This window comes from Fukomys damarensis, unplaced genomic scaffold (genome assembly GCF_012274545.1).
Source record: "Fukomys damarensis isolate Sample0158 unplaced genomic scaffold, DMR_v1.0_HiC HiC_scaffold_23, whole genome shotgun sequence".
Classification (NCBI taxonomy): Eukaryota; Metazoa; Chordata; class Mammalia; order Rodentia; family Bathyergidae; genus Fukomys; species Fukomys damarensis.
In genome coordinates this window covers 15,984,946-15,993,741 of record NW_022900935.1, presented here as the reverse complement: position 1 = coordinate 15,993,741, position 8,796 = coordinate 15,984,946, and the positions used below count along the sequence as shown (strand labels likewise).

Genomic DNA, 8,796 nt, shown 5'->3' with positions numbered 1-8,796 from the left:
CCCTGGCAGCCCCTCCGGCGGCCCCGCGTCCCCGAGGCCCGCGGGCATCACCTGAAAGGAATGCGGGATGGGGGGAGGGCGATAAGCGGCCGCCTTTGTCTGGTTTCCTGTTTGCCCGGACGTCCAGAGCCGGCTCCCCTGGCCCGCCCACCGGTCCTCAAGGAGTCAGGGCCGGCCGGTGGCCTTGGGACGAGGCCGAGCGGTGATCCCCAGGACAGCGCGGGGGCGGCACCCTCAGGACGTGCTCCTTGGAAAAACCCAGTTCAGGGGCCGCTCGGCCTGGGAGAGGCTGGAATTTTCTACCAGGATCTTTGGCGGAAGCACAGAGGGCGGGGAAGGGAGGGGAACAGGGGCGCGGCCGGTCCGGAGGCTTCTGCTCGACTCCGCCCTGCGCACCCCATTCCGAGCCTTGTGGGCCGAGCCCCTCCTTAGCCTGCTCCTCTGCTGGACGGTGGAGTCTGAGGATGGAGGATGGGGAGGCTCAGCAGGTGCAGCCCTAATCGCTCCTAGCCACATTTCTGCCTCAGTCCCCTGTTGTGTGGCTGGTGCCAGCACCTTGCCTTCTCTGTGCCAACCATACAAATTTTAAGACAAACCTGGGTTTGAATCCTGGTCTGAACCACACTGGCTCTGTGTGGTATTGGATAGAATTGCCCATCCTTAATGTGTTGGTGGGAGGATTAAATGACAAAGCAGGCTAACGTTTAGCTCAGTGCTTGGAACTTAAGGGCTCAATAGATAATAACAGGTATGATCATCTTAAGAGGTTGAGTGTGATCCTGTAATAGAAGTTTTTCATAATCAGTTAAGCACTTATTAATGCTTGACCACAAATTTCTGACAACATATTAATCTGAATACATCAATTATCTCATTTAAGCCTTTTTAAACCCTGAAATTTCTTTGTTTTGCGCATAAGGGAACAAAAGTTTAGAGAAAGTCATAGTAAGTGGTTGAGACAATATTCAAACCCCAGGCCTTTAAATCCTCAGAATCATCAGCTCTACTAATGGTAGTGTTAGTCCAGTGCTGCGTCCCAAGCCCTTACCCTGCCTAACAAAGTTGTGTGCATCTTTTAAAACAAACTCAGTGGTCTCACCTGTGGAAAACCACCTTTGGCACCCATCTTCTGCACCCCAGCGACCCTGGAACACATGCCTGGCACAGGAAGCGCCTGCTGGCAGCTTCTCCCACAAAGGGATAGGCCTCTGTCTTTCCTCGCTACCTAATAATCCACTTGGGCATTCATTCTGCTCTCCTGTGGGGCTCTGCAGGGTCCCAGGGCACCTGACTCTAGTCTTCCAGGGGCTGCTAACCTACTTCATCACCTCCGGAGCACTGATGCCTCCCGTCTTGTGACATCTTGCCAAGCCCCATTGCCCTGGGGCCCATCACGGGAAAGGAATTCATGGCTACTCGGCCTGCAGCGCTTCATTCATGGTGGCTCACTGGATCCTGCCCGTACCCCGTTTGCCTCTGTGTCTCTATCTCTCCTGCCTTTCTCTCTAGGTTTTTCTGCCACCAGGAAGGGAATGTGACGGGTGGTGACTCTTGAGCCTTCAGGCCACAGCTGTTGCCTGGAAGTCTTCTGATGAGCCTGGTTCTGGTCAGGTGTCAAGCCCTGGGCCGTCACCTATGAGGACAGGATGGTGGGTGTCAAGACAGCCCTTTCTGGGTCAGTGTTGGGAGGAGGAGAAGACTCCAAAGATGGAGAAAGGAAAGCAGGAATGCTGGACAGATGCTAGAAAAACTACTACTGTTAGCCCCAAGGGACAGGGGAGGAGATGGTCCCCAAAGCTGATAGGTGGGAGAGCTCAGTAGAGACCGCACTGCCTTCTGGTGAGCTTGGAGATCAATCCAGAGAGGTTGACCAGTGAGGATCCCTTCCCCAGCTTCCCCCAGATAACTCTCCTGGGCCCTGGGAGGTACATTTTCTAGAATCCCATCCATTTGGTGGAGATGCTGAGGCAGGCCCCTCCCAAAGGGCAGCAAAGCCATGCTGAGCAGCCTCGAAGGGTGGGTGGCCTCTTGCTTCCTGCCCTGGGGCAGCCACAGGGTACCTGGATGAGGCCTTAATGGAGCGAGGCCATTCTGTCTGTCAGAGGTGGGTGCAGGGGAGGCATCCTGGGGGACCCGCACCACAGGCAAAGTCTACTTGTCCCCTCTTTACAGGGAGGAGACAGGCTGGGGGTGGGCAAAGAGAAGCTAAAGGACTTGGCCAAGGACACGTGATGCGGAAATGCTGGGTGTCCTGTTACGACATATATTTTTTTGTTCTTGTCCACAGTTCCTGGCTCATAATGTCCTCTCCAAAGTACATCATGCTCCAAGATAGGCCATAGAAGCCAGAAGTTCTTTGAAGAGAGTCACAGAACCCTGATCTTCTTCCCCTGCCCTTCTGCCCTGGGCCATCCTGGAAGAAATCCTCTCACCTTTTCTTGTCTGATTGTAGGCCATTCCTCAGGGTCTCCCCCATATCTTGGAGGGAGGGATGCTGCCCAGAGAGGCTGGGGGGAATCTGATTTATAGCTCTCAACTTGTGGAATCTCTGGGTTTCAGGCTGAGAGCAAGGCCTAGTTGAACTGAACTGGATGCTGCTGGTGTCCCTGCTGCAGAACAGTGTCTTGCTGGTGGGGAGGAATGCCCACATCTTTCGAAGTAGCATGTGTCTTCTTAGTTTTTGGTTCTCCCCCACCCGTTTTTTTTTTGAGATAGGGACTCACTATGCAGTTGAGCCTGGCCTGGAACTCACTATGTAGCCCAGGCTGGTCTCGAACTCACGGTGATCTTCCTGCCTCAGCCTCCTGAGTGCTGGGATTACAGGTGTGCACCACCACGCCTGGCTTGTCTTCTTTGTTGATGGTCTGTTGCTATGCTGTGAGTGTACAGTAGGAGAAACTGAGCCTGAGTCCAGGTTTATTTTTCCTACCATGGGGAACCTCATTTGTCAGGCCCCAAAGCCTGAGCTACTTGGCTGCACATGAAGCCTCCTCTTGGCCTGTACCCCAGCAGGCATCTCGGCCTCCACCTCTGTGTAAAGATCATTGAGAGCTGAAGGCTGGGACTCACAGGTCCATTTGAGGGAAGAGATGTTGGTTGCACATTGCTCCATTGGCCTTGGGCTTCCAGGAGGGGTCAGGGTCTGCAGAGGGGAGTGGAATCACTGCTAAGACTGGAAAGTCATGTTCAAAAGGCCCCTCCCACAAGACACTTCTGACTGGACAGTCATCCATCCTTGGCACCTCCTCCACCACATTCCAGCACCACAGCTGTCCATTCCCTTCCTGATATAGGTATCTGGGGAGCAGGACTGGGCTGCACTCCTGTGCTCTCAGGATGGAGAGGGACAACAAGGCCCTTGGCTGGAAGAATGGAGATGAGCGAACGAGACAGAGATCAGCAGGAGGAGCCGAAACCTGGGCAGCAGTGCCTCCTGGTGGCAGGATCTGAGCTGAGCACCTACTGTTTCCTTCGTGTTCCAGGTACGTTCGTTCCCTCCAGAGGCCTGGACAGTGACACAGGCGAGGTCAGGAGGGGGCAGACTGGTAACAGATCTCAGCCTGTCCCACTCCCCAGGCCACCTCACTGCTGCGACCTCTACTCTGCACCTCTCACTCAGATACTGTATCCCCGCCTGGCCAGGAGAAGGCCCAGAGTTTGGCTTAGAGGTCCCTGTTGACACTGTCCTCCTCTCAGGACCCCATTCGGGACCCCCACCTCCCCCCAGCCACACACAGCTTGCAGAAAGCCTCTCACTCAAAGCCAGACACACCCAGAATCAAGTTCCAATTCCACCCTGCCTCGATTTCCCCATCTATTTTCTTTTGGGGAGTACAAGGGATCGAACTCGGGACCTTGGGCTTGTGAGGCAGGTGGTGGCACCACCTCAATTTCCCCATCTGTAAAATGGAAACAGTGATTTCTCTTATCTCTCCAGGGGAGTGGCCCTAGATTGAGATACTCCCTAAGAATGAGGAAATAGGAGAGACGGTTTGCCCACTGAGAATTAGAGTGAAGAAACTGGTACTGAAGCACAAGAGCAGAATGTGCAAATCATCTTAAAGGACAAGCTTACCCTAGGGCTGCAGGAGCTGATGAGCACCATGGTGAAAGCCCGCGTCCACCTGAGGTAGTGAAGCATCTGCGGGCACAGAGGAGTCCCTAGGGTACCCAGGCGCTGGCCAAGCTGAGACTTGTTGGGACTGGCATGGGGAGGTGTTGCAGGTGGACTGGAGTCCCTGCTCTGGGTGACACTCTGGGGACCTAGATGTGCTGAGCTCTCTTCACCGGGCACCATAAAGCCACAGCCTTTGGGACCAGGCAGATGCAAGCCTAGGCCAATGGTGTGAGAGCACAGGGGAGAGCGGAATCTATGGCCGGCGTGTACTGCACAGCGAACTCTGGCCCCAAGGCATTTGGCGTCAGTGACTTTTGCAACCATGCCAGCCTCCATCACTCAGGGTTTCAACAGGAAGCAGATGGTGAACTCTAATTAGGAGAACTGGGACAGACTTTATTTTCAAAAGCGCTCATGACAAAGCAGGGGTAGAGGGTCACCAGAGAGTACAGACTCTGGGGCCAGCAGCAGCAGCAGAAGCCCCAGCAGCAGGATAATCACTTCCTTTAAGTATGCACAGCCAAGGGCAGGGTGAGGTGGGACTCTGGGGACAGCCCCTTAAAGCTGGGTGACCTGCCTTGAAGGAGCTGGGGGGACACAGACCTCACCCTTACTCTCCTCTCTCCCTCTCATCTCCTGCTAGGCTCCCATTTGCCAAGTCCCACAGGAAGCAGGAAGACAGAGACTGCGGCTGTGGACTTTTTAAATGAATAAGAAATAAGCATGTATCTTATTTAAACCTTTGTGGTTTTTTTTCAGGGTTTTTGGTAACAGCTGCCTAACCCATAACCTGACCAGTAATCCATCAAGGGAAACACCTGCCAAATACCTATAATAATCATAAGTGTATATGTATCTGATAGTAATTTGTTGGGGAACTATATAAAACAAATCTGGCAGAAATGCAAGGAGAAAGTAAAAAATCTATAAACAAAGTGGGACTTGTGTGAGTCTGTGTGGTACTGGGGACTGAATAAGAGGCCTTCACATTAAGCTACATCCCCAGCCCTACTTATCATTTATTTTGAGAAGGGTCTCACTAACTCCCTAAGTTGCCCAGGCTGGGCTCAAACTTGCAATTCTTCTGCCTCAGCCTCCCAAATAACTGGGACTAGGGGCATGTATCACCACCCTTGGTAGAAATTTTCAGTTAACTTTCCTTATAACCAGTGAATCAAATAGCAAAACTTGCGTGAAGATACAGAAATTTGAACAATATAATTAAGGAGCTCGATCCATTAGGTAAACACAAAGCTTGCAACCCTCTCTCCAACAGAATAACCAGTAGTTACAAGCTTGTTTTTAGTAGATGTGCTGCTGAAGCTAGCACAAGCTTGTTTTTAAAGACTACAGTACTGCATACTTAGCAATAAAGGAAGTCTGAAATTTTTCCAAAGAATCAATATTGGGCCAAAGGTATAGCTTAGTGGTACAGCACTTGCCCATCGTGTGTAAGGCCCCAGTTTCAATTCCCAGCACTGGGAAAGAAAAATCAATATCATTCCATCACATTTTATAATTCCACTATAATAAAATTAGAAAACAACAATAAAAAGTTAGCCAAGGAAATCCAATATGTCTGGTTACTTAAAAACTCATTTCTAAATAATTCATGGTAAAAGAAGATTATACGGGAAATTACAAGATATTTAAAATGGAATAACAATAAACTAAAGTGGAACTTGCAGGAAAAATTATAGCCTTCACGGAGCTTATTAAAAACAGGAAAAATTGGCAACAAATGAATTAAACATCCAACTGAAGACACTAGAAAGAGATAATCAGAAAACCCAAAGAGAGTAAAGAAAGGAAATAATAAAGATAAAATAGAAAGTGTTTGATATGGAAAAGAACAAAAAATTTAGTTGATTCTTTTAAGAACCTTAATAAAACAAACAAATCATTAGTACAAAATACACAATATTGGGAACAAAAAGAAGGATATGACTAGAGATGCAATCAAGGTTATAAAAGCCACTAGAAAACACCATGGAGACCTCTGGTTCTGGTATGATATTGACTAAGATAATAAGAAAAACTGGCTTAGATGAAGAAATGGGGAACAAAAAAATCAGTAGACATGCAAAATTCAAGCAAGCATAGACTTTATAAGGAAAAATTTTTAAAGATTGATTTAAGAATAAAACAAAGACTAAAACACTAGAAAATGGCAAAATGAGAGTCAGGAAGCTATGATCAGAGTTCAAAGGCATCCTACAGTTATTTCAGAGGGAGATATTGATTGACTTCAGACATTGTTAACTGAGCTATGCAGGTTAGAAATTTAATGGTGACTCATGAAAGAACAGGAATAGAATATATTCCAAACCAGTAGAGAGGAAATCAGGAAATGAAGGAAATCCAGACAATCTTCCACCAAGCAGGAAACGACAAATAAAAGAAGCAAAGGAAAACTTGGTGCAGTTGCTGATTTCTGAGATGGTTCCGGAAATCCCCAGCCCATGCCCTTGTGTGGACCTCGCCCACGATGAGCCAGCTGGACTCCATGACTTGTTTCTCTCCGACAGAACATGGCAGAAGCGGGGGCTGTCAAATTCACCCACAAAAGACTTCCATGCTTGGCTTAATGCTCTGATTTCCCCAGTTGGAAATTTTTAACATCATTTTTTCCGCCTGTGGTGCTGAGGATGGAGCCCAAGCTCTCTCACATGCTAGGCAAGTGCTCCACTGCCGATCTACATCCTGGGCCCCTCTTAGCACTATTTTACTGAGGGGCCTTGTAAATTATGTAGCCAGTCCTGGTCCAAGATTATTAGCAGGGTTACAAATAAAATACAGGAAGCACAAGCAATTTAGAGTTTCAAGCAAGCAATGAATGATTTTTTTAGTGAAGTGCATCCCATGCAAATATGGAAGTAGTCTCTAAAATTTAAATTTAATGAATTTGCCAAATCTAATGTCTCTATTAGAAAAGGCTGTGATCATGACTTTCATCTTGATGGCTCTCTCTCTCTCTCTCTCTCTCTCGCCTCATTCTCAGGAGGCTACATGCCACAGCGCTGTCTATTAGAAAAGGCTGTGATCATGACTTTCATCTTGATGGCTCTCTCTCTCTCTCTCTCTCTCTCGCCTCATTCTCAGGAGGCTACATGCTGACCAGCGCTGGGAACAGGCCCATGAAGGACAAACTGTAGCCCCTCCCTGCACCAGTTTTAAGTGGACTCGCAAGCAGAGCCTCAGCAGGTCTTTCAGATGGTTGCAGCCCTGACAACAGCATGACTGCAACCTCCGAAAGTCTAAGCCACCATCTGGAAGGTGTAGCTTCTGGGTTTCCAGCCCTAAGACATTGTGAGATAATAGATGTTTGTTGTTTTGAGCTATTTGGATTTGAGGTGATTCGTTACCCTGTAATAGCTAACTATATTCATAATATACACAGTAAATGGGAAACACAAAATAAGATTGCAGAAATAAATTTTAAAATGCTCATGTCCCAAAAAAGGAAACAGACCCATTTTACCAGTCAACAGATCATGAGGGTGAATGAAAAACCCAAAATTCTGCTCTGTGCTGTTCATGAGACACTTGACACCTGAAACAAAAAATGAACATATTGAAAGCAAAGACAGGAAAATGATCCCTCAGATCTGACCGTACTATCACTGCTTGACCAATGGTGAGTTCTGAATCTTTTGGACCCAGTTGCCAGATCCTGATTTTTTCCAGGCAGGAGACAGAAATCTGTTGATCCCAACAGAGGTGTCTTCATCCCAGAACCAAGTTATTATTCACAGTGTAAAAGTACCAGCCCCAAAGGGTGGAAATGATTTGGACTAAGCCAATTTCATTTCTTTTAGTCAGTGGTTAGGGAAAAGATGTTCGTGACACCCAGTTCTGGAAAATAAGATATAAGGAAATATCTGGGAAGGGTTTCCTTCCTTTTCCTTCCCTCCTTGGTTCACGGACACAGTGCCTGATGGTAGAGCAGGCTTTGCATCCTGACAACAGATGTGAGCAGGAAGACCCTCAAGTGAATCTGATGAAAAGGGATAACTATAGTTAACAGGCAAACATCCTTAGATAGTCAAGGGCCTGGGGGGCATAGCTCTGCAGCCGAGGGCTTACTGAGCTCTTGTGAGGTCCTGCGCTCCATCTCCAGCATAGCAACAGTAAGAGAGAAAGAAATAAAAAAGAGTCTGAAACAAGAGAACCATTTGGACCTTGGCTTACAGGACATCCAGCAATGCAAAGGGCCCATCAGAAGATGTCCCTCAAGTGCGCTGTCTCTCATTGTTTTAATGATTTGTTGAAGAATCTTAGATTTCTACATAAGCTATAAGATAACCCATTTGTTTTTCCTTTTTAATAGTTTACTTACTCACTTTAATTTTTCTGATTTCACAGGCTAGTAAATCCAGTCATTTGAAGAGAAGACCATGACAATGAATATACATTTGTTTTTCAAGGCGATGCTTTTACGTTTTTACCATTAAATAGTATGTTTACTGTAGGCTTTCAAAAGAGCCCCTTTATCATTAAAATGTTGCTCTATTCCTAGAATTTTAATAATTACTTATTTTTTCAATTTTTATTTTTATCTGTAACTGTAGTGCATAATAATCACATTCCTCATGGGATATTGGTACATGTACATAACCCATTTCAAATTTTTTTCATCCTGTTTTCTTCTCTTCTCTCTCTCTCTCTCTCTCTCTCTC

General features: G+C 47.4%; 1 long non-coding RNA gene across 2 annotated transcripts; it reads left to right on the top strand.

The window, feature by feature from the left end:
* The first annotated feature begins 8 nt into the window (after window positions 1-8).
* Window positions 9-8,541, top strand: LOC104860433. Of its 2 annotated transcripts, none has more exons than XR_779688.2 (4): window positions 9-1,649; window positions 2,288-2,448; window positions 3,294-3,482; window positions 7,220-8,541. It is a non-coding gene; the product is annotated as an uncharacterized LOC104860433 (long non-coding RNA). The 2 variants fall into 2 exon arrangements; XR_779687.2 differs by lacking the exon at window positions 7,220-8,541 and adding an exon at window positions 4,877-5,106.
* Window positions 8,542-8,796: the final 255 nt, after the last annotated feature.